Source organism: Bombus fervidus, chromosome 6 (genome assembly GCF_041682495.2).
Source record: "Bombus fervidus isolate BK054 chromosome 6, iyBomFerv1, whole genome shotgun sequence".
In the NCBI taxonomy this organism is placed as follows: Eukaryota; Metazoa; Arthropoda; class Insecta; order Hymenoptera; family Apidae; genus Bombus; species Bombus fervidus.
This window is the reverse complement of record NC_091522.1, coordinates 6,003,289-6,029,709: the sequence shown is the minus strand read 5'-3', so window position 1 is coordinate 6,029,709 and position 26,421 is coordinate 6,003,289. Positions and strand designations below refer to the sequence as shown.

The 26,421-nt window shown below is 35.4% G+C and overlaps 1 protein-coding gene across 5 annotated transcripts in view; it reads right to left on the bottom strand.

The window, feature by feature from the left end:
• Positions 1–26,421, bottom strand: part of Smash (smallish) — a 156,456-nt gene that overhangs the window by 47,644 nt on the left and 82,391 nt on the right. The window contains exon 1 of one of the 5 annotated variants that reach the window (XM_072005869.1): positions 25,884–26,248. The exons of 3 other annotated variants lie outside the window; for them this stretch is intronic. The gene's annotated coding sequence lies outside the window, so the exon portion shown is untranslated. Of the gene's footprint in view, positions 1–25,883; positions 26,249–26,421 lie in introns of those variants that run through there. One more of the 5 variants, XM_072005868.1, reaches the window with a different exon arrangement.

Below are 26,421 nucleotides of genomic sequence, written 5' to 3'. Positions count from 1 at the left end.
CTTCATGTAAGTAGAAAGAAAATTTTCGGTAGCTAACCGAAAGTTTTGAATGGCGTTTAGTTGAATCTTTAATATAGTGCATAATTTTCGAATTAATTAATTCATCTCATTAGTTCCTTATTAAATAAATTCAAGTGTTATGAAGTATCTTTGCTACAAGAAGAGCTCGTATAGATACTGACGATTATGAGATGAATGAAATGAAATGAGATGAGTCGTAAATAATATATTATGTTGTAAGCCAATTTCAAGCAAATGAAGTAATCACTTGCGATATTCTACAAAAGCTATCAACGAATCAGATTCTTTACTTTCAAATTTACTACACAAATCTTTTAAAAACAGAGTGCAACGATACTACGTTTGTACGATTATTTTTCTGTGGGATATATCGGTTCGTATAAATTACGAATTTGTAATTTCAATAACTCTAATAATCCTTAGTGTTAAATGAAATTTGATTGTTACATTTAATTACATCTTCTTAAAAATATTCATATCTTACGCAATTCACATAAATCAACATCTACACGATTCATGGAAAGTAACGTGTACTAACTGAAAGCCATCTAAACTAAGCTAATCCCACAATCGAGCGAATATCTAGATTCCATGTAGCACGAACAAGTTCTCCCATCAATAGCGAACTCGTGTTCGTCAGCATGAGCAGAGAATGAGCGCGTTCAGGGAATTATCTCTGCAAGAAGGTTTATGGAGGCGGAGGCGCGGCTTTGGTATTCGCTGTGAAATCTTCGAACGGAATAATAGCGTGACGATCTGATAGCGATTCGAGGTACTGGTATTCTTGCAATTCGTTGGCAAAGGACAGCTTTATGCGCGACAATCGCTGCATACGGTAGCAAACCAACCGCAATGGCGTCGACATTGTTGCGTAACTGCTCGTTAGAGAACTAAACGCCCCGTTAAAGAATCCTCGAGATGGAGTTGATCCTACCTTGCCTTTCCTTCGAACTCATCATCCAGCAACAATGTGTGGATAACTAGATAGTATTCATTAGAAGACAATGTAACGTAATCTCGAAAGCTTACGTGACTAAAGGAGATAGTTGAAAATTTATGAAAATCGTAAAACGACGTGCTGAACACGCTAATTTTATTGCCTATCGAACAAGTTACAAGTTAGCTGTTAAAAGCATCAAATTTGAGTATTCAAATTAATCAGAGAGGGAGAGATGTTGTGAGTAAAGTGCAGAATTGTAGTAGTAGCGATTGAGATTGAATTAATAATCTTTTCATTTGCTAGATAAATTATTTAAGAAGTGGAGAGACCCAACGAATTAAATGCTGCGTCAGATGAATAAAGTCTACATCAGCGCTGACCAAGCTTTCTTCGCAAGTAAAACAGCCTTCGCCTTGACGCGTGGTTTGAACAAATTGACACGCGATAAACGTAAAAAAGCAATATATGTATTCTGCAAATAGTCTTATTTGTACAAAAATATTGTTCTTTTAGTTTCAATAAAACAATTTACAAGTATGTAACTATCATATTTATTCTGCTTAGTATATACATTTTTTATCATTTTACCAATTTAACATCGAGGTTCCTCGTTCAAATTAAATTGGAATAATGAAGAAGGTTAAATCGTCAAGTATATTCGCATAGTATTGTATAGGTCAGCTCATTGATAAAAAAAAGCAGCAAACCATTAACCAAGGAAAATCTGGATTATCAACCAGCCTTGCTTTGCAGGGATATCAAAAGCCAGTTATTGAAAAGTGCAACACTCTAAGAAAATATATCTAATATCTAATACATATTTAATATGAGGAAAATGAAAAACGTATGAAAAAGGAATATATCGTACCTGTTAGTAATTTGACTCGTACCACACCAGTTAAGAAGACTTAAGGTAAGAAACGAGGGTAATATCGTATTAGAATTATTCCCCTAATCTCTCCATTTCTTAGAATGCTATAGTTACAAAATCTTCATATATTCTGTACTGATAAACTAACATTGTTCCTACTCATGCTATGAACAAATATTTTCATAGCATTGATGGATGAAATAACAAAAGGCAAGAAGTAGCAACTCGTCAAGGTGATTTCCTGATGTTAATTAAAAAGCTGTCCATGTGCATTAGCGGTATTGAACGTAACGTGATAATCCTACTCGCGCCAGTACAAATCTGGGTTAATCGGCTTAACAGCTACGTCGAGAAAGAAACCGGCTGTCGGAAAAAAGGACGATAAAGTAGCCTCGAGCGAACAAAACGCGCTTCTTTGCAAGGACGTAATCGAACTGCACGTCAATCAATTCGCGATATCGACGTTCCTCCATTTTTTTTCTATATATACGCTATAACGAACGTATTAACGTGTTTTGCAGATCGTGCATGTGGCATACTCGTATATAGTGATCGTCGTGTTACGTTACACATAGCGATGGACGTCGACACGCTCCTGTTAAAGACTAGCTTCTTCTTTTGTGCTAGGAGTAGCACTACATGGCGTATTTCTCAAACGGATTATAAACAAAAATCTGCTGCATTAACTCGATGGTGCAGAATCAGCGAAAGCTGTGATAAATTTCGCTGATACACGAGGCGAGCATTTTTCAGAAATAGAGAATATCTGGTAACAGCGTATGAATTTTTGTGCGTATAATTTAAATATTTTTATTGTACTATATGATTATACTATATTTGTATTTTTGCTGTACTATATAATAGTTAGATTGTAGTGACTATTATCTGGTTTCGAAATGTTGTATAATAGTAAGAATTTTAATCATACCAATTGATACACGCACGCGCACAGTAATTGATAGACACGAGTGGTAAAAACATAGGTCGATGCAATTCAAAGATTTAGTTTGAAAAAATATTGTAAGTGCCTTAAAATGATTAGGTGAGGTTTCTCGACTTATTATAATACTATAATTATACTCTAAAAAATTTTTATTAAAAACTTATTCTTTCATATATCCCAATCGTTAATTGTATATTGCACGATGAAAAGGTTTAATTTAATTCAAACTGGAAGTGGATATAAACTTTCAAAAGTAAGATTGATTCCCACCGGCAAGTGTGATAGAAGAAATTTAGAAAGGAAATGAATTATTCGAATGAAAAAATTATAAAAGTTATTCAGTTTTTTATCAATAAGAAGAAGGCCAAGTTTAAGCAAATTATGACAAGGTAGTCGATTGTAAAAAGGCAGCAATAAAAAATGACGTTTTTGCGCAGGAATTTAACGGAAACCTTGGACGTCAGCTGAATGTCAAACATAAATACCGCAAAGGTAATACGTACTAGAAGTAGAAATCGATCAGCATAATAAACTTCAGCGTTCCACAGATTATTACGTGATTGCAAGGCCGGAGAATCGACAGGTTTTTACAGGTTACACTTACACGTATTTTCTTATTTAATTCTGCCGAGTAGATCTGAGAACGAGATCTTAAACATTCTTTTATAATTTAAGTTATGTTTCATTATAATCTTTATATTTACAATATTTCCCAGATTCATTTTGTCGAATATTTATTACCGGACAAGGAATCAAATTGAGTAGAATTTTTTCCAAAGAACATCTGATTTATTCCATAATCAAACCGTGACTATTAAAGCTTTGAAATATTCATACCCTTCAATTAAAATTGTTGAAGTGGTCACCACTTCTAAGAGAATTCTACATCTGGTCTTTTTAGTTTTCTCAAGCACTGCAGCTATCGACAGTGTATAGACAAAAGACTGGGACGAAGGCAGACCATAAACAGTAGACAGGCGACGATGGCTTCAGGGCTTTCAGTCATAGGGTAACACTGCTAGCGTACGGATCTGGACTAGCTCAAATTATATTCCTACTTGTATTTACACTTCTGTATTAAAATATATTTTCTACCTTACAATTTATCCACGCCTTCCTTTGTTCACACATCAAATAACCTCAACAAAAATCAATTGCAGAAATCACTAATAATGATCGTGAAACCTGCACCTGCAATTTTCATTATATGTTGCAAATAGCCACGTACGCTGCAAACGCGACAGGATACACAAGAAAACAACAAAAATCCACGGTGTTAGCCATAGCAAAGTCAACGAAGAAGCCACGACTAGATGATTTAGAGCCGTACAAGGACATTCCACTCGGTAATCCTCATGTTCGCTCTCTGTCTAAGATCACGATCTATTTACAACTCGTAAATTAAGGGCCGTGCGGATATCCTCGATTAAATTATGAAATGAATTTGCAATTGAATACATCTTGCGGTTACACTCAATGAAACTAATACGAACAAGAAACGAGAGTAGCAAAAAGCAACAGTGTACGAAGCGTTACTAAAGAACATGGGAATAAGAAGAATTGAAAACGAATGAAGTAGGGAACAAGAAATGTGAAAAGAATGGAAAAATAAAACGAAATCGAGAAAGGAGAGAGGAAGGGAGGAAGAAAGAGAGAGAGAGAGAGAGAAGTACAAGAAAGGAATAACATGAAAGGAAGCACGGATAGAGAAAAAGAGAAGGTCGAGAAAGAAAGAGAGAGAGAGAGAGAGAGAGAGAGAGAGAGAGCATTCGAGTTATTAATTATCCGAGTAGCTGCTAGAGAGCCGATACGCGCATAAGCGTCGACATTACATAAGTTCTACGTGACTGGAAGGTATTGCACCTTCGTGGCCTGACGATACAGAGGGTCTTTGGTGTCGAGGTTTAAGTTCATCTAGGTGAATCTACCTATCCGACACGAATATGATCTCTCTCACGAAGCAACGCGGCCTTCTGAAGATTCCAGCCGCTCCTGCTGGCCTTGAATTCATCGAACAAGGTCAAATGTTAGTGCCAGTAGGAGGTTGCAACTCAATATCGTCGCAATTTTTTCCTTTCTCATCTTGAATGCAACTTTTCGCGATCTGTCGAGTGTTTTATTGGTTAAATGCTTCATCGATCACGTCTTGTAAATTTGCTGTCTTGCGCTTGATTATTCATGTATGTTCTAGAATTTAACTGAATTATGGATCTAGTAATTGGATGTTCTAGAAATCGGAGATATGTTTGAAAGATCAGATAGCCTGAGAATTTTAAGGCAGATTTTAGAAATTAGATATATTGCATATTTTCTGATATATCTGTCGCAGAAATTAAATATTCCATGCTTTCTCAGGTTGAAGATTTTATAGCATTTAATACATGTTTTGAAATAAAATGTTCTGAAAATAGAAACGATAATGTTCGAGAAATATTAGGTTGTTCGAAAAGTTTCTTCCGTTTTATAAGGAAATAATACACGCACAATGTTTTTTGTTTTATATTGGTTTATTGAATTATGCACGAACATAATAGGAATAGAACGAAATGGATCATACCTAATTCAATAAAATAATATAAAACAGAAATTGTTGTTCATCTATTATGACCTTATGAAACGAAAGAAACTTTTCGGACAATCTAATAGATGTTCAGTAAATAGAACAAAAATGATAAAGAACATAAAAGCATCATAGTATTGGATATCTAGAATTACAATATTTTTCTCAAATTCTTTATATCTTCGACCAACCTATGAACTGACGTTCGCAACTTTCTCATTCGGAAAGTTCGATACAATGATCCTCTGTTCGAGGAAAAAATTTATCTTGTAGTATCTACAAAGACAGCCTGAGGCTGGTGTCCCGCTAATTTGACGGGGGATTTCGTAGCGGCGACAGTGAAAGGTACAGACATAAAGTAAATCAGCGTGGACACGAGATCGAGGAACGAAGGAATACAACTTTACAATCTATTCTTCCCACGAAGAACGTGCGCGCCTTGTAATACTTGATAATGATCCGACAAGGATCCAAGTAATAATGGTAATGGCACTGTGGAATGACAGAGATAATGACAACGTAATGCGAATGTTAATGTATCCCGTGGGCGGACGTCGTAAAATTGGACGCAAGGGTAACAAAGGTGATCTTTTCCGGCGAGCAGTCTCGAATTATAATATCATTTTCGCATAAAACTGGCGTCGCCAGATTACTCTTCCGATCTAACAATCCTTCGAACAATTTTATCTCGTCATCGGCTGGGAACTTTATGAAAATAATTAAGATTTAGAATGACTGTTTTAAATGAGATCATATATCTGCATAGTTATAAGAACTGAATACGATTAATTTTTTCACAATATTATAGACGTTATCTGTAACTATATAGCTGAAGGATTTTATTCAATCAGGTCACGAAGTCAGGTCACCATGTGATTAAACTTGATTTCTGGAACGAAACATCACCAAGTTATGTTGATAAAGTCGAAGACTACACGAACGCATCCATAATTTCTCGTCAAGGTTCTGCAAACATATGTATCTGTCTTTCCAAAACCACACCCGGTGTTGCTAATGTGATATAACTAAGAAAAAATTGTAACGGTGATAAAATTCGAATAAAAACCTCCGAACGTGTGCCTTATCTTCAAAGTAAATATTTCTTATCGAATATATAATCACAAAAATTAGTATCTATGCGCTTCATAACCTAAGCTTGTTTTAAAAAGCGTAATTTTTCGAATCCAAATTTACGAGATTGAATTGATCGAATTCAGATTAGACAATCTGATTGAGATTGAAATATAGTGTAAAATATATGTAGCAGATATAAATCCTTCTTGCTGTCATATAGAATAAATTATCAATCGTATAACCATCTTAATACGATTGTAGTAAATCTTTTATAAATTACTTCCTCTTCCTCGGAAGAGATTAATTCATACTCTTCAAAAACTTCAAATCTACACGATATCAGTAAGAAAGCGATGTTACATCGCGTCACTTCTGTGGCGTGAAAAAGGCGTGACGGAAACGACTCGACACAACTATGCGTGGCACCATGGTTGAAAGAAACGGATTAACGGAACATCGAGGCTCGTTAAACTCGTTGCATCGCGTTGTGTTTGAAGTGCACGTGCGATCGTTAAAATCTTCCAACTTTTTTGCCATTTCGTCAGCGGCCGTTCTCGATCGGACTTTCTCGCTCGACGGGGCGCCATCGTTCACCTCATTTGCAAGCGCACGTGTATCGGCGACCGATACAGCGACAGGAGTAAATCACGTTGAAACGCGTGTAGAAATGCGGAGAGCGTGGATTCCATCGTGCAAATAGACCAGTTCAAAATGAAGGAAGAAACAGGAAGCAAAATTACAATAGATAGGTAGCGGAATTATGACAAGAATATCAGGGTCGTTGTATTTGTTCGTTGGTTATTACATTTCCATCGCAAAATACATGCTCACGCACGTTGTTGAAATGATATAATAGTTCCTAACATTTATTTTTTGTGTGTTTCTAATATGCAATAAGTTTCTAACTATGATAGTTAAACGAGTGACCGCTGCTAGGCTTTTCAGATCCAGAGATGATGATTAGGATATTTACAATCAACTACAAAAGTGTATACATGTCTATCGAATTTTTTGGATTCGACCTATTAAAAGTAATTTGAAATATATATTGTTATAGAATCGTTTATATCTAAATATCAATACAGAATGACTTTTTTTAGTCGTTCGCTATATTGAATTATTTCTAGATGGAAATAATAAAAATAATAAACAGTCGGTTCGTAATAATCTTGAGACGAAATTATAGATCATTATTGATAACGGTAATCTTCTTCATATCTCTCGATTTAATATCGTACTGGTATCTTGAAGATATAGAATACTACAGTTAATGTTTGAAAGAACTGTAAGTAGAGTGTTAAATGGCTGTTCTATATTTTTAAATGTTTCTTTTTATCCGATAAAGATAGTATTATGACAGTGTGTAGGAGCTTAAAGCCTTAAATGATGACTAGGATATTTAAAAACCAAATGTAAAATGAAATTTATCGTATAAATATCAAAAATCCAGTATCAATAAGTGGTTACGTTGCTTTATTGGTAAAAGCCGGTAGAGATAACGTTAAAAGATATTGATAAGCTTTTACGATATTATATTTATGGTCACTTTGCTATAATTGTCACTAATGTCATGATCTGTAATCAAGTGTAAATTAAAGTGAGATTTCTAGCCAGTGACATTTAATGCTTGGACGTTAACTCGTTGACATACGTTATAAACATTCTTAAAATATATTTGCATTAAACATTAAATCATGTAAAACATTTATTATTGTTAATTATATTACACGTAAACTTCTCTTTTATTTTTAAAATAGTGCGATTGACATTTCAATGTATAAAACATCATACAGAGTTTAAAATTGCAAGGTTTACTTTCAAACTATTACAACGAGAAAATCGCGGTTTCAGTAATTGAAATTTAAAATTCGACGAACACGTGACAAATGCGAGAACATTTCAGGCTAAATTGCTCCTGTTCGTGTGACCGTCTGAGGGATTTACCACCAAAGCTTCCATGTAATCGTAAGCACTTCTCGTTACCCTACTAATACAGAGTGTCTGTTATTCAACATGATATACAATACCCGGCATTTATTGTCGCATATGTCACTCGTTCATTTCAATATGCACGCGTCGCAGCCTCATAAGGATACTTCTATACATCAAGCGGTAATAAAGTTGAATTCAATATAAGAGAAGATCGAAAAGAAATTCCATTTCCATTTTGTTTCTATCGTAGGTCATATATACATTTTACATTAATATATTAGAATTCAAGTAGAATCTCGATTATCAAGACATCGGTTAATTCAGAAATTGGTAATAATCCCGTATAAGAGAGATTGAAAAATGGGGAAAAATCTCTTTTTTCGAAATTTAAATATTTTTTGGATTCGTTCTATTAATATTTTTTATTTTAATGCTGAAATTAAAAAATTTGTTACATATTCGTACCAATTATACATTGAGTATGCTACTATATATGGCAATATACCGCGTATGTAAGGGTTAATAATTGGAATTGTAACCACCTTGGATAAAAACAGAATCTTTCTATACACATCGTAATTTTCTCATTTTTCTATCGTTCAAAGAAAACGGAAGTCGGCATTACATACCAATCGAAGCGTTCACGAACAATCCAAGAACACGAGATCTCGATTTTGAGTTCCTCGACATTAAAGATTTTTCTCATTATCTACTAACTACTCTAGAGCACTAGTGCATCGTTTGCACCCGACAAGAACACATCTCGCTTTTTTTCACGCGTCATTTTCCACGTAAGAGAACAAACCACAACGAAAATCGTTACGTATCATTCTCGTCTAATTATTTCCAACAACCGTATGTTACCCTGTTTCGAGGAAACACTGCATTGTACATCTAATTAGAAACACACAATTGCAATTTTTACACTGGAAAACGAGGTAGAAGTCGCTGATTGCTGATTACTAAGGGCAAAAAACGATCAATCGAGATCTTAACGATATGCAGTTGCTAGAAAATATTGAAAAATTAATAAGGACGTTGACAGATAAAGCAGAACAAGAACGCAAGAAGGTGTAAAGCGTGGATCGTTTGCTTCTATCACGACGGGAAACAGCAACTAATTGCTTGACATTGTCGCTACGCGCGTACGTGACGCACGTGTTTAAAGGGTTTCTAGTTACTAAGTGATTTACTGTTCGCGATAGTGTCAGAGGACTGCCTTGCGCGTCTTTTTCACTGCGCAGGCAGTCGTAACCATTTCTTCCAGTCAAACAATCAACTTGACTATCCTACAAAACAGTGGATACTCCGCTTGGTTTTTTATAACTTCTTTTTTTCGGGTAAAACATAAAAAAAAATGGTCTTCTTTAATTGAAGTTGTTTCTTGAATGTATAAGAACAAGAGAATACGAGAGGTCTTTGTTGATAAAGGAAATCTATTGTTAATGGATTGTTAATTTCAATCACATTGAATTATAATATAAAGATCAGAAATGATGACTATCGAATTTTTACCATTATGCAAGCTGGGCCGGTAATCATAGTACAAGTGGGTAGAGGACGATTCCACGTAAAAAAAATAAGAAAAAGATGTAGTATAACATTTTTTTATTCAAGGCTCCGTTTTCGAGAAAATCGACTTTGAATATTTAATAATATTTAATAATATACTTAAATATTTTTAATTTGGCTAATTCCGGAGTAAACGAAAGTATATAATTGCCAGGGGTTTAAATTACACTTAAAAATAAATCAGAAATGTAGAATACAATGTTTTCATAAGATGTTACATTTTCGAGAAAAATAAGCTGAAAATGTATCATGCGTATTGTAGGATTTTTTTATTTATTCAGAATGGATTAAACAGGAAACGATGGTTATTTAACGTGAACTAAATATAGTAATGTTCTATAACTAAGACAACTAAATAGTTAATTTACAACTCACGTCACCACGGTTCCAACGCTCTCTTTCACGCGGACACCCTCCTCGACAACGCTGACAACACTCTGACTTCTCAACTAACTACTGACTATTAATTCGTCTTTCTCCCTTAAGCATCCCTTTGTCTTTTCTCATAGTCCCACTACGTACGTGTCCCGCAACCGTCCGCGGCCATGGTTAGACCTATTTTCCGCGTAGCTATTCGACCGAAGGACCGACGACACATTTGTCACGTAAAATCACAGGTCAAAACTCAGATTATAAAGATATAAGAAGGTTGAGCCGAAACACAACTATTAACTTTCTCTTTTATTGCACTTTATTATGCACTTAATAATTACAATTTAGTATATACTGAATTGGCACGTATAAATTACACTTTATATAGATCTAAGGGTAGAAACGCGGTAAAAAGATGTTGACTGTTCGAAAGTTAGAGAATCAGTGAATTTTAGTGACGATGTTGTGGCGGAGGAAAGCTAGTGATGGGTGGGTCCAAGAACACGAGAAGAGCCGATTTGTTAAGGATAATTTTTCATTAGGAGAATGAGGAAAATAGACTTCGCTGTCAATTGGCTGATTTTCTAGGTTGGTGAGTGAGGAAAGGTGCTAACCGCCCTTGAGAGAAAGTTGCTAACGGAAGATACCGAACGTGAGAAAAACTGACTTTTCCGTATTTTCCCGTAGTAGGCAAAAATATAAAGAATGCTTGTTTTTGGTCTGAAGGACCTTAACTATGAAAATGGTTTTATGGTGAGTCAAGGACTCACCATAAACTCTGGTTGTCATTTTGCTCTTGGCTTGCGGCCTGGTCCTTGATGTGCTTGACGTCACACATTGATGGGCCGCTCGGTCCATTGAAGTTCCCAGGTCCTTTTGACCTGTCGGCACTTAGGCTTTCTCGCAACATTGTTTATAGTTCACCCGATATTTCTTAGACAATCTTTTCACGATATTACAGTATGTATGTATCAGGTCAGTTCGTAATTAAATGTGTTTAAATTATATTTTCTTGGAAATAAGGTCTTACTTGGAAAATTTTTATCGTACATTTTTTATTTATTTCTACGTGTATAATAACCTCCTATTGATCGTTTATTTATATCTAGTCGGTACCTGGTCAAGTTAAAATAGACTCGACAAATTTCTAAATTCGATTTTCTAAAAATGAAGCGTCAAATGAAAAAATTGTACTGTATATTTTTGACTCATTTTTCCACGTAGAATTCACCTTCAGCCTGATTGTATTACAATTAGTAGTAGTTAATTGTTCTTCGAATTAAAGTATAATGTATAAAAAATCAATACAAATGTTTCTGGTTTCACAAAGTATTACGAGTTCAAGTAAATTCTACGTGTCGCGTATTATTCATTTTCCCTGTCATCGGTGACACCATTATTCTTCATCTCTCAGTTAATCAACGACGGCAATCGTCTGAAATTACCGAGAGTCTTAACTTTCTTCGTACTTTTTCACTCGATATATCATCAAGCAAGAATCTACCTGTGTCTTTCCTCGGCTAACTATCGAAGAAAGTGCAATCCGTGGATTCCTAAGTGTTCTTTTGCAACATACACGAATTAATCAACCATATAATTACCAACTAGAAGACCGCCAATCACAATGAAAGTACAATTAAATTTCAATTATATTGTAATTCAACACATAGACCAACAACCTAGATACGAGATTTCCAAGACTCTAACGTTCAAATAACAGTTTTCCATGGAAGAAAAATTTGATAATTTCCATCTACGCAACTTAACGCTTTTATTTTGTGTCTGGGAGAGGACACTATATCATCCTAAATATCGTGGAAATCGCATTATCTTAGTTAGTAAAAACAACATCCTAAACGTCCTAGAATCGTCGACGGATCGAAATACCGTCTGTCCATGGGGATTAAATCGCGATTAATTCGCGGATATTAATTAGCCGACGAATGGAGTGGCGTCTCTAAACGTTCTCCAAAAAAAAAGAGTCTGCCCACGACTCGTTGAACCAACGCCAGATAAATCTTATGTAATACCGTGAGCGCGCGCGTTTCCGCGTGTTTCGCGTGCCAGCTCATGTATTTCGCGAGCGTCTCAGGGGACGTGTCAGATCAATGCCACCGGTGGTAACGAGAAATCATCGAAAACACTGGCTGCTTTCCCCGTTACGGACAGTCCACACCACGGTGAGAACCTTCTCATCTTCCCACGATAATCAGATACCGAAGAAAGTGCAAGGGGAACGGGTAAAAGGCAGGGATTCATTGGGAATGGTCGGATCTTTGATCGATCAACTGGAAAAACTAGAATCTTTCTTTGTGGAACATGGCATATTTTGTTCGGACGTTGTCTTCGATTCTTAAAACTTAGTTTCAGTGGCCTGAATCACAATAATTTATCAGCAAATCTAGTATATTCGAATCCAACTTATACTAGTAATTCTGTTTCTACGATTCAATTACTATAATTGTATGACATTCTATCCTGTTATTTGAATGAATTTATTTATATTATATATTCAAATTTATCGTGTTTACCATCTTTTTTATATCGTATTGTAGGTATATCTGATTATGTCTATAATCAGAAATTACATATTTCAAAACTCTACGTCCTTTTTCTATAAATTAATCTGCACACAAACTTAATCTTCGAACAAAATGCCGAATAATTCATCAAGAACTACAAAGCGACACTTTTCTACATTCCCTATAAACTTTTCCTTCTTAATTCCTTCATTCCAATATTTCTTTGTATCCAAGCACGCAACTTGAACATCTCAAATCCTATATCATCCAGTCGCTCGATTTAAAGAATCTTGAATGCAACGATCCAGCAATCGATAACTTTACTTTAGATAACGATTAATCCTCGCAAAAAGGAAGGCCATTAATCAAATTCTTTCGTCGTAGTTCTTTTCGGAAGTCTTCGAAAGCGACATGCACGAGGCAGTGACGGCGATCGAAGTGTGTCACTTGCACTTGCTGCGCGGTCCACGGAGAAGAGAGAAAACCTGCACACACCACCGACGCCGATCGTCGCCGTAGAAGTAGGTCGAGAAGAAATAGCCACGATGCGTGCGAATCCACGCAAACGAAACGACGACAACCGACCGCGATCGAGGTAGAAATTTTCATCGAGTCGTCTGTATCGGTGTCAAGAGACGCGGCGCACTCCGGATCTCTATCCGTCCCTGTTTTCTCCGGATATTTTTACGATTATTATCACAATTATCGCATAGCCAGTAACGTTTTCTTTGGGAGTTTCCGTGACGACGCGAATAGTTTCCATGAAAATGGAATAAAACGAAAAGGTCTGATGGTTGGTAGTTGATAATGTTTCATGAATATATCGAATAGTATAGTAGAATTTCTCAATTATCTGAAGTTATTTCGATAAACGCAATTTATGTAATTCGATTTTGATTTTCTTCGCTATCTATCTATTGTTGGTCAATAGTTAGTGTTCAGATAAGTGAGTCCAATTGGCGAAAAGTCAGTTAAGCGGGTATTAATTAAAATTTCGTTCGAATAAATGGGATAAACTTTAACGGAGTTCGCAGATTCTCTCAATTACATATGATTTTTCATCCATATAACAGGAATGATAAATACATCCAATTTACAGAAGTTTATCTAATGGGATAAGAAAATTTTTATTACTTTTGGTTTTTTGTTTTTGCATTATAGTTTTGATATATAATCAGTTATATATCGGGTTAACGTGATCTGAACCTTGAAACTGCAATTTAATGAATTTTCCACGAGGAGTCTCGAAACAATCGTGTATTCAATAAACTCCATCCAATCAACAATAATCATAAAGAGAAGAGAGTCGACGCTGTAAACGATGCTTCATAACAAATACTTCACGAGAAACGCTATTTCACTTAAACTGACAGGAATTTAGAAAACTCGTTAATTTTCTACCGTCAACAATCAAACTGTATTCAATTTTTTACCATTTGTACATAATATCTAACATTAATCAGATAAAAATTATTTACGATTTCCCCATCGACAATCGTGTTTCAAATTTATCCAATTCAAAAGTTACAATTTTCTGCACAATGATGGGGATATACTTACTCTGTCAAAAGTGAAAAGCTAAACACTTTCGCCCAATTCGATCGCTTTTCATGAGAAACGGATACCGATTGTTGTAGCATGTTCGCTTTTTAAACCGAACGTCCCAATTAGGAGAAACTCTACGACAACGAACTTTCAAATTGTCTAGAAAATGGATTTTCCTTCCAAGCTTGACAAGATATTTACTACGATTCGAAGGATCGCGAGTTCCTCTCGGTTTCATCACTTCGCGATGAGTGAAATTACTATCAATTGAACGCACCATCACATTGTTTTTGTAATTGCTCAATTGTCCCGACAGCATATCGCGACATTTATGAATTTCTGCCTTCTATTGTAAGACCTTATTTAGTGCGATCGTAATTAAGGAAAAAATCGTGCTCTTGTTTCGTTATGCGTCTAAACACAATCGTTATTTGATTCGTTGAAGCATATTATTGCGCGATTGATCGACTTTCAAAAGTGACATCGAAATTCGGAACTTTCCTCTTTTCACGATTCATCTGTCTCTTGACACAATGATACAATTGATGTTCGTTGATTCGTTGATTGACGGTTCGTAATGCAGTAAATTGTTGGCGAAATCTCTACGTCAGGTTCACTGGTCTTCTCTGAAAGACAGGACTATATGTCTTCAAATTGTATTGAACTGTCAAAATAGTCTGATACGCTTCCATTTACAGATGATACAATTCCTATTTGATAGAAAAGCATGATAATAGTAGTATCATACTATTCTATTGAAACAAAAGTGACCAGTCATCCTAAAGTTTTAATCGATATATTTCTAAGAGAAGACCGGTTGCAAATTTGTTTATTTATAATTTACAAATATTGTATAAGATATATTTGCAAAAGTTTGTACATTGAGATATCCAGAAAGTATGCTGGGAGTATCCCACAGCAGGAATTGCTACGAAACGATAGCTTGCAAAATTGAAACTCGTTGAATATGCCAGAGTCTGTTGCAACATCCTATCATGCAATTCACTGCAAGTAAATCCGCGAGTCATTCAGAATATTGCTTGTTAATTGACTGATAAAATCACCATTTAAACTTTTACAACCACTCAATATACATAATACGCATAACTTTCTAAACACTTCAGTTAATCGTTTCTAATTAACGCTACTGCATATAAAACGTCTGCCCTAATCTTCAAATCCTACGGTAAGGGTATCATCGATATTTAAATTCAATTCATTAATAAACTATTTAATTTTATCCATTTTTCTATACTAATTATGTATTAGATAAAAATCTTCATTGATCAACAAGACGAATCTAAAATTAGGGAAGTGACAAAATAATCTTCATAGTACCTTCTCGAATTACTTAGCGTGTCGAAATTCCCCGAAATATCTAACGAATCTCCCGAAAAGCCAATGATAATTATAGAAGACAGAGATCCATTTATCCGGAGTGGCGATCACGCGGAATCCGGACCCCTCAAACGCACTGGTGGCCGACGTATATTCCAAGAGAAATATCAGCGATCTTTACGACCCCCGTTGCCACCAAACCAACGAAGGATTCAGGGTAGAACACGCGTGCTAACGCCAGAAATACATCGGGGCCATGTAGAACGCTTCATCCTCTTTTATACTTGTATTTCGGTCTAGGGTAATGCACGGAAACGCGACGCGCGTAAACACATGTTCGCCATATGGCGAACAGTGTGTTCGTCGTGATTTTTTCGCGTGACCCGGACCTTGAGAACGCGTCACAGATCCCGGAGATCGCACGTCGCCACGTTGAATTGGGAATACATCGATCAAAATTCATTTTATATTCCGTCTAAGGATTGGAATAATGCTGTAAGTTTGTAGCAGGCATCTTTGTACGAAATCATTTCTGACAAATAGCACTAATGCAAGCGGGTTTTTATGATGATGAAACGAATACGTATATTTATTTGGGACAACTGACAATTAGTCCTTGTTGGACTTCTATGCTATATTATAAGAAAAGTACATATTAAGTTGTTTGGAAAGTTTGTAATGCTTTTGTCGGCTCGAACACGCTGTCCTGGATTTGATGATTATTTATTATTAGGGGATTATTTATTATGAATTTCTGCTAAATGATAATGTTCGACTGTTCGCGGAGAGACGCGGTCGCGGTAGAGCGCGCCAACGAGAGTCGTAAATTCTCGTTACGATACGATAATCGACGCCACGAATCAGCCGATCCCCTATTTCGTTTGAGACAGTAGGGATGGTTCCATAATTATAACATTGATTTAACAAATTAAATATACTCTTTATTCCAACAACTTTTCCTCGAAGAATATAAGGTGAAGGGTGACTAACAAATTGAGATGTATTCTGTTTGAAGGGACGATAGCAGCAAGTAAGTTATGTTTTGTGACGGCGGTATTTATACGAAACTAGTGATGGGTGCTGGTCGCCTCACCAATGGTCGCTTGCGTGTGAAAATGACAGTTGAACATGGGAAAAACTCACTCTTGCCGTTTTTTTACCGGATTGAACAATAATCCTAAGGAACTTCTCCGACTTGAAAGATGTTTTGTAGCATTTAAGGGCCTTGACGGTAAAATAAAAATACTTAATTTTATGACAGTTCCTTAGGCATATTGCGGCCCGACTAATTGTATTTGTACAATTGGTGGCCGTCTTGACCGAGGAATGGATTTTGGTATATTGCAAGGTTACGGGACGTAAGAGATAACTTGAAGAAATCAATTTAATAATTGATATATATTATGAATATAATGTTGCAAGTAATTAAAGGAGAATATTAAAAAACTATTAAAATAATGTGTATTTTATGAATTAATGAAATGGTTTAAATAATCCTACAATTATTCTGATTATAACATACACGCAAATGAGATGGAGATTTCAAAGTACGTATAACAATAGGTACATCTAAAGCTTCATCATACTTTTGATTAAAAAGGCCATTAGAAAGGTAGCAATGGAATATTTCCTTATTAACTCTCAATTAAAACAAATATATAGCCTGTTATACGGTATATTAAATGTTAGTGCTTTCCGAAATCCAATCCCGTCGCAGCATCTCTGTGAGATTTAAGGCTGACAGTTTGCAAAATTTATATTTGTGCGACGAAAATGTTGCACGCTTCATACGTGACCGATAATTACACGAAAATATGAGGCAAATTAAGACGTTTGTGATAAATTTCGATTAATCGAGTGGAACGGTGGAACGACGTTCCTGGACGGCAACGTTCCACGATCGAACCCTTCCAGCTTCTCCGCCCCCGAAAACTATAATTAGCCAGCACTTTGGCAATTTGCCTATCGCTTCCTTTCATTCATATTCCTGTTGCTGCCGTTGGTAAAGATAAAAATAAACCGACCAGTTATAAAGCTCCCCTAATCAGAAATGATCCTTCTACCTTGTCATAATTACGTTCGATTGCTTTATTAGCGATATAATCGAACAATTAATATAATCTTTCTTTCGTACAACATACAATTTGCCAAATAGTGTCATACCCGATTTATAAAACGATCGAATAATGTAAAATTTAAGGATGAATTGTTACATGTTGTTCGAAAATTTTTTTTCCATTTATGAAATAAACGTAAATATATAAAAAAATGAAGTTATTAAACTGCTAACGACGCAGTTATACAAAAGTTGAAAATATGAAAACATATTTAACTGCATTTACAAAAATATGAATTCACATAAATATTCAAAGCCTAGAAATAATCTTGTCTTATAGAAGAACAAAATTATTTGATTATTTGAAAAAAAAACGTGTGTCGTGAGTTCAAGTAATGTCGAACTATCAGAGTTACTCTATGAATTACTTATTCCTTAACATTCAACTTTTATATTATTCACAGAGTCAAAAGCTTGAAAAATAAAAGTCATACGCAAGATCGTATGATGGCTGATATCATCCGAACAAAAAGTCAGCAGCAAAAGAAACGTATGAGGTCATTACGTCTGAAACATAAACGCGACATTGACAGCTATATTGGCGAGATTCGAAAGGATATTCGAACGTCTGCCATCATAGGAGTGTGGATAATTTCGCATTCACCACGTGTGGCAGGTATTCGAAGGTAACACATGGTGGGGAGCACTACATGAAAGGAAAGATCGAGACGTACCGATCCACTTTGACAGCGAGAATAAATAGAAGTCGCTCGAGAAACGTAAATTTTCAATCGGTTCAGAGATCAGCTTCGTATAATGCTATATGGTAATGAGAACATTTCAACCCTTATTATATGCAATGTAAGCTGCAAACACGTTATTAATTAATCTGCGACGTGTACAAATTAATTATAATATTTCTGCAATTTCTATTTAAGAAACGCAATTTTTATTTATCACAGAATTTTCAGTAATATTTTGGTAAAACTATGGTAAATTCTGTATATAATAAAGCTTTTTTAAATTTCCTACGTAATAAGATTCCGGTATTAAATTCTCTACATAATAAAATTTTGATATCCATAATATATTTTCCAAATAATAAAATTCTCTTTCTAAAATTATCCTCTTACTCGCACCATTACAGAAATATGCTGCTCGCTTTTCATTTACATATCGTAAACCTTCCGCTGCTCATGATACTTGTGTAACATAATAACGATACAATTTATTATAATCAGTGCTCCCGTACAATTTACGTGTAGCAGCTTCGCAGGTCCATTAGCAAATTGCCCTTCGTCCGAGTTAATTGCAAAGGTTCGAACATGGTAGGAGCGTTTAAAGGCGAGAAGACGACACCAAAGAGGGGAAGAACACGTTGAATCGCACAGGTGCGGGTCGACATATTCAGCACGTTCTTGGCGAGCAATGCGGCCTTTCTCCGTGACATTTCAGAGGCAACAAAACAGATGTAGGTGGAGCTCTTGCATCTTTCATTACGATGCAAGGACGACCGGCTACGAAGAACCGACTCGAGATTCTGTTATGTCGATCTTAACCTCCGATTCTTTTCTTCGAAGTTTCAACTTGTCGCGGATTAAATGGACGTTAATCATGATTTATCGATTCAACATCAAAAGAAACTAAATAAATAATTTCAAGTTCGAAAGGCAATCCCAAAATTATAATTTTGTTTTTGTTACCCATATATGCTTTTATAAAGAGAAAAAATGACAAGTTGAAAGGCAATGTCAAAATTGTAATTTTTTTTACTGTTCCGGTCTTTTTTGATGGAAAAAAAAGCAACGACAATTTGTGAAAGCCAATGTCACAGATTTATATAACCAATGATCCGTAGTTTCGTATAGTTATGTGTGCAGCTATACTGTTATTTAATTTGTACAGGCTAAAAACAACAAACAAGATTATGCAACAATATATGGCTTAGAATCGTGTTTCATAAAAAGCTTTCATTCCGCTACTGTTTCTTACATTACACGAGAATACCGAGTGAGTCATCTAACTTGACGGCCTCACATTACTGGCGAACGACGTGTGAATCGTGATACTGATTTACTGTATTTCCTGAAAAATTTGCATCACTGCAGTGTCGAAAAGACATGACGCAATAGGCTTCTTAATTTATATCTACACATAAAAAAGAGGAACGTCGACTGGTATTTTTAAAGATGAAATCTCATACTTTTATAAATACGAGCATTTGCAGCATTTCACGTTTATACAAAGATACAGTAGACAGACATTACAGAGAAAAATTAATATTTAATAATGTAATATTTTATATATAATATTTTATAATTTTATATTATATATTTGGTGTACTTTTATATTTGAACACATTCATTAATATTGACGCATATACTGCGTTAATGCATTAATCAGTTAAATACTACTGACATAACTGCTGTATCTTTGTCTTTCATATGATTCGTTAAAATGATTGGGAAGTATATACTTATTTATGTTCTGGTATTTTATAGTTTGATCTGATATCTAACAAGATATACAATTTTAAAGATGGGCTAGTTACATCTTGATACCAGTGAAAGCGTTAAGCTGCTCAAAGCTACCTTAACAATATTAGTTTTTTTCCCAATGTTTCTACGTTTATTTCCTCGAATTATAATATTAGAGCGCTGACAAAGCTACCGTTACAACATTTCCCTGGGATTAGTGACGTCTACGATTCGGTCAGCTGGCTACCCGGAAAAGAAATCGTAACCGGTTGTTACGTAAACTGCACGATTGACTAGACGAAAAGACACGTTACCATAGAACTGGTAGAATGTTCGCGTATTTTATCTACAATAGTAACGATTCCCTAATTTTACTGTCTGCATGCTACAATTTTAAAATCCAGTTATGAGCTCTCTACTCTTCCCCGAACCGCTTCCTCCTAAACTGGTTTCAGAAAGACATTCACTTTATCTATGCAACACCACTGACGTAAATACACGTGCGTTAATCCTCTGAGAATATACGAAAATAACGAAGATTTTCAGGATAATTTTTTCTTTGTAAAGATTTCTAATATTTCCAATGTCGGATGTAAATATAGATATTCCAAAGGTTTTATAGAAAATACACAAGGCATTAGAAATAAAGATGAAACTCAAGGAGTGAAATTTATAATACTATACGTGGCGGCTTTCCCGAACCTCTCTCGTGTTGCATTATGAAAAGGTTAAAGTAAATCATAATAATTGTACATAATCTATGTTATTATTGCCACCTTGTTTCATGTTTTTAATAACACAGAAGCCGGATAAAAAATTAACGGACAGAAATTACAGTTCGTTCAAAGTGAAAGAATTCACTAACGTCTAATCCTCGCGACGTGTCGAAGCGGAAGTGAAATGAGGATGGATACGTGATAGAATCCCTTTATTAGAGTCACGTAACGTCGCAATGCGACGTTGAACTCGTATCTCGTGCGAAACTCGCTGTCAATATTAACACCGTTTCCCCATTCGACGTGTTGTAACTCGAAACGAGGGAATTTTTATTCTGGCGATACACCAGGAAAGGAAAATATCGCTTGCGCAATTCGCAACGAAAACCAGCGCGGCTAGAAACGAAAGCTCTGCGCGACCGGTAGTTGGATTTCGTCTATACGTATGTTTAACATGTACTACCGTTCAAAGGTATTTGGATACTTGCTTATCCTTTGATGAGATGTATTTCAATTATACAATTACGGATAAATCAAACTGCATTTATTTTCTTCTTTCTGATCAGTCAAATTATCCAATTATCACTACCATTTTGTACAAAATTCTCAATTTCATTAGTCAGGTACAGAGTTTTTTATATCTCAAAAAAAAGATCTTATTTTCTTAAGTATGAATATTTGTTATAGATAGATAGTATATAAACGATTGCGAATTTTAAGATAAATTTTGTAAAATAATATTTATTTTGTCATTTTTCTCTGTAGCCACTGGTAGTATATATATATATATATATATATATATATATATATATATATATATATATATATATATAAGGAGGTCTAAAAGTCAGGTCAAATCGTAATACTCAGAACTTCAAAGAAAGTTTTACTTCTATGAAAAATTAAGGTTACCTCTATTTTTTAAAAATGAGACAATTTTTATATACACCAGTCAAAGAATTTTTTAATTCTCTACAAAAAAGTATTAAAGCACTTGTTACGAAAAATGATTAAATTTTAGTTAAAGTTTAAATGACATTTTAACTTTAATATCATAGAACTTATCCTACGAAAGACAACGAAAACAAAAATTAAGAAGTGCTTGCTATCTTTTCTTATCTTTCACACAACAAGATTTACAACATTGAAGTTAAAATATATTTTAAACTAATCCTTTCTCGACCAAGTATCTTAATACTTTTTTGTAAGGAATTAAAATACGTATCGAATGATGTATACAAAAATGTATTGTTTCATTTAAACAGAGATCACCTTGACTTTTTTATCTAAGTAAAACTATTTTTGTAAATCTTAATATTGCAATTTGTAGTCGATTGAAATCTGATTAACTGATTAAATTTTCTTCGGAACATTTTTTTGTGACACTACCGGAAATGTCTGAAAAATTGCGGGAACTGATTTTTAGACCACGTTGTATAATCAATAGTAAAATATAGGTTATTGCCAGCTGTTTAATAGGTAATTTAGATTTATAGCCTGACGATTCTATGAAAGTATAGTAGTTATTACTTTTGATTACTAATTCATTATTAACTTTTACATTTTACTAACATTCATATACTGTTACTACATATTGACTAAGGCTTCGGATTCTGATAAACAGTAGCATAAGTACGGTATCCAAGTTTTGCACAGGTGGCGGTGAGCGGCCAGGGCAAAGATTTTTCATTCGTGTTCGCGCGATGCATTTCGACACACGGAGCCCCGCGACCGTACAACTCGACACGAATGCGCGTTCCGCGATTAAATATACCGCACGGACGAGTGACGGCGACTTTAATTACTTCGCGGAGTCCCGATTAATGACCCGCGTGGACAGCGACCGCCTCTCGTAATTCGCATCGAAAATTTCTAACGACTTTGATATATTGCACGCTCGCCGTTTGTACAGGTGCCACGCGGAAAAATTATGTTTCCTACCCTATTGGCGGAATTTCAAGTAGACAAAGGCGGTTAGCTCTTTGGGTTTCTTCTACTTCTGGCAACTTTAAGTTTTACTTAGTTAATTTATTAATGAGAAAATTTACACACTGACACCTCATACAAAGTATCAACATGTTGATGTTACAACTATTTGAGAAACTTTAAAGTTGTCGTGGAAGCAGCTTTATTAGAGCACAGCCTAAGGAAGCTTTTTAATAGGATTATGACGAAGACGTAACAGCCTCATGGCAAAAATTAGCACTAAAATTATCAGAATGATAAAAATGACTACTTAATTTTTCATAGAAATTTTATACACAAGAAATTTTGAGGATTTGTCTGATTTTGTGTAAAATATTACGATTTGTGTAAGATATGTTTCTCATTTTGATTTCCTTAGAGAATACAAATATTATACTTTAGTAATCAGTAGTCGCTTTAATAATTATAGCGGTATTGACTAATATAGTGGAACGCTTCGTAATAAAAATTAGCTATCTGTGAAAACTCTACTATGTTGAAATTTCGCTTATGAATCAAAGATTACTGAATTGGAGTCAATTTTCAAGCAAATTACAAAATCACGTGAACCGTGTAAACTACGGGTTTCAACGAAAAAGTTAGATCTTGTTTCAAGCAAACGGCGAGAACACGCTAAATCTCAGATCGATCTTTCGAAATTGTACGGTTCAGCTGCGTCACCGAGGCGACTAACGCCATGGTTCGCAGGCCAAATAAGATTTGAAAGGCAAAGCGTGCTGACCAGGCGAATTTTAAACAATCGCGTATCAATCACACGCCGAAGATTTCTATGAAGCTTTTCGCGTGCAACTTTCGTTCTCCTTTTGTTACGCTGAAATCGCGACGACGGCACGTTTCCGCGCACGTGTACAAGAAACTCGTCAAGGATAACAGCTACGAGGAATCACGACTACTAGCGAATCGCAAGGAAGAAGAGGAAATCGAGATTTCGCGAGCACGTAATTTGATTTTGCTCATTTTGTTCATTTATCCAAGTGTTTCTAGGTCGCGCATTATCCTCGATGAAATTGAAGGGGAATTTCAAATTTTCTGCTTTTAATTGACTTTGTGTTTTATCGAGTACGAGTACTCTAAAACACTTTACTCTCGCAAGCAATCTTCTCAAACTTTATTGCATTCCAGGTTTCATTATACCTTTTCGTGACAATAATTAGGATTCAATGTTTTCTTATGTGAGAAATAATTTGTTGGAAAGTAGTGTTACACTTTCAAAACCACTTCGGATCTTTGTTGGAATAATTAAGGTGCAACTTGAAACTAAAATACACATATAGATGTATCACGATTATCTAGATGTACTATGAAATTGTGATAATGAAATTGCATTATAAAAATTGTGTTCGTTACTGTATTAATTCGAAGTTTTGCCCCTGAAAGGGAAGGAAGGTAAGTAACAAAATGTAAAAATGTAAACGAGAAACGAGCGAATACATTGTATATCCAAGCATCTGAGACGGAGAATAATGGAGGGTACGCGCAACAAAGGGCCAAGAGGAACGAACGTACGAATTACGTGCCGGGTCAATTATCCGGCCTGCACGACCGTTAATCCAATTTACGAAATAGCCGGTCACGAGCGTACCACACGCGGCGCGTGCGACGAAAAGGAGTGTGGATCGCGGTTAATCGTGGGTGGAAAGACCGCCCAGTGATTCGCGGCCTCTTGGAAGTTCGATTCTAACATAATGCGCTGAAACGAGGAGAGAAGGCCTGACAAAGTTGCAAGAGCCGCCGGTTAAATCATCCAGTATATCGCGTTGCGTGCAAATAAACGTCGAATCGTGGCATTCGTGGCTCCTTTCCAGTCGAGCAGAAGAAAAAGAAAAAGAGGCAAACACTCGACCACGATTTTCGCCCCACGAGAACGTTACTCGGGCAACAGGCGTTAATTTTATGCGAATACTTGCTTGAGAACGATTAATGGCGATTGGAGAGACTGAATCGAACCGATTTCAAATTCCCCGGCTGGTTGCCCCACACGGTAATCTCACCTTTCGATTCATTTATCTGCGAGTATATATTTGTGCAAGTAGAGGAAAGATTAGATAAGCAGTGGTGTAATGATATACGACAGAGACGAAATTTGAATTAAAGTGATTTCGGTGAAGTTGAGTTCATATATAATCGTAAAGAAATGTATAAAACAATTACAAGAAATACTGTGCTAATGAGAAATTATTAAAGATGTTCGAATGGCAATGTTGATTTCGCTAATGGTAAGCTAAATTTGAGAACGTGCCGCTACCTTGCTTTGATAGTGACAATATTCAAGAAATGTAAGAGGAGAGGCGTTTTAAAATTTACGAAGAAAATATTCGCGAGCCATCCCAACGACATTATAAGAGCGGCATAACGCAAGATATGCCATTATTCGGGAAGACAGTACTACCTTCCGCTTGTTGCGTTACAAAACAACCGAAGATGAGCTAGTGTTGTTGCAATATTAAGACCAGATTGATAGCAGCATAAGTAATAATCGTTCTCTCAGACGCAAAGCTAATGGAATTATAAATATGTTTTGCACGATAAAAGTAGAAACGTAATGTAAACTTTGTATGCAATAAAAGTAAATTTGAAATTTATTGAGTTGTGCCATTAAAGCAAAGTAGCAATATGTATTTTATTGTACGGAAGTTCTTGTTACGAAATTAAAAATAGTGTGTTGATATCTTTAGAAACGAAGGTAAATCGAGCAATACTGTTATTCTGTACTTTGTACGCAACTATGCTTCGTTTGTTTTTAAAAACATGCCAGGTAATGGTAGTCTTAATTATATTAACTCCATATCGTACCCCAGAGATAAGTAATGCGACGTACTTGCTTATTGTTTCTGCATTTATATTTCTTTGTTTCAAAATGAAAATAGATTTCAAAATAATTGAGATATCAAAACACAGATACATTGAAATTAAAATGATCATAAATTATAAACCAAATAATCATAATGAAGTACTCACGTTTTTAAAGACAACCAAATTCAATGGGATACGCCGTCATAATGCACTCCAAAATAAACCACACTTTCACCAAAACAAAAGTTCCCAAAATTTTTTATTGCGTTCCTGTGGAAAACGAATTAAAAATTTATACGCGTTTCTGTTTTTATGAAAAACTTCTCAAACTCGTCAAACGAAGACTTCTGATACGAAATCGAGTCAACGATAAGACAACACTGATAGATACTTCTTCGATCGTATGATGCAATCGTCAATGTCACGCGAAGGTAATTGAACAGAGAACGAACGCCACAATACTACATCACCGACAAAGGACGGAGGATGACTGAGGAGGATTTAATTATTTCATATTTCAGGTATCTCCCACTTCTACGCTCACGACTGCGCAGTGGCGATTCTCATGGTGACTACGAGCTGCGTGCATTCACTTAACAATTTCTTCGGCTGTGCGCAACGTGTGACTACCACGCGGTGATCCTTCATATTAATCAATATCTGTATCTAATAATTTTATTTATGCCGATTTTTCAAGATTTGA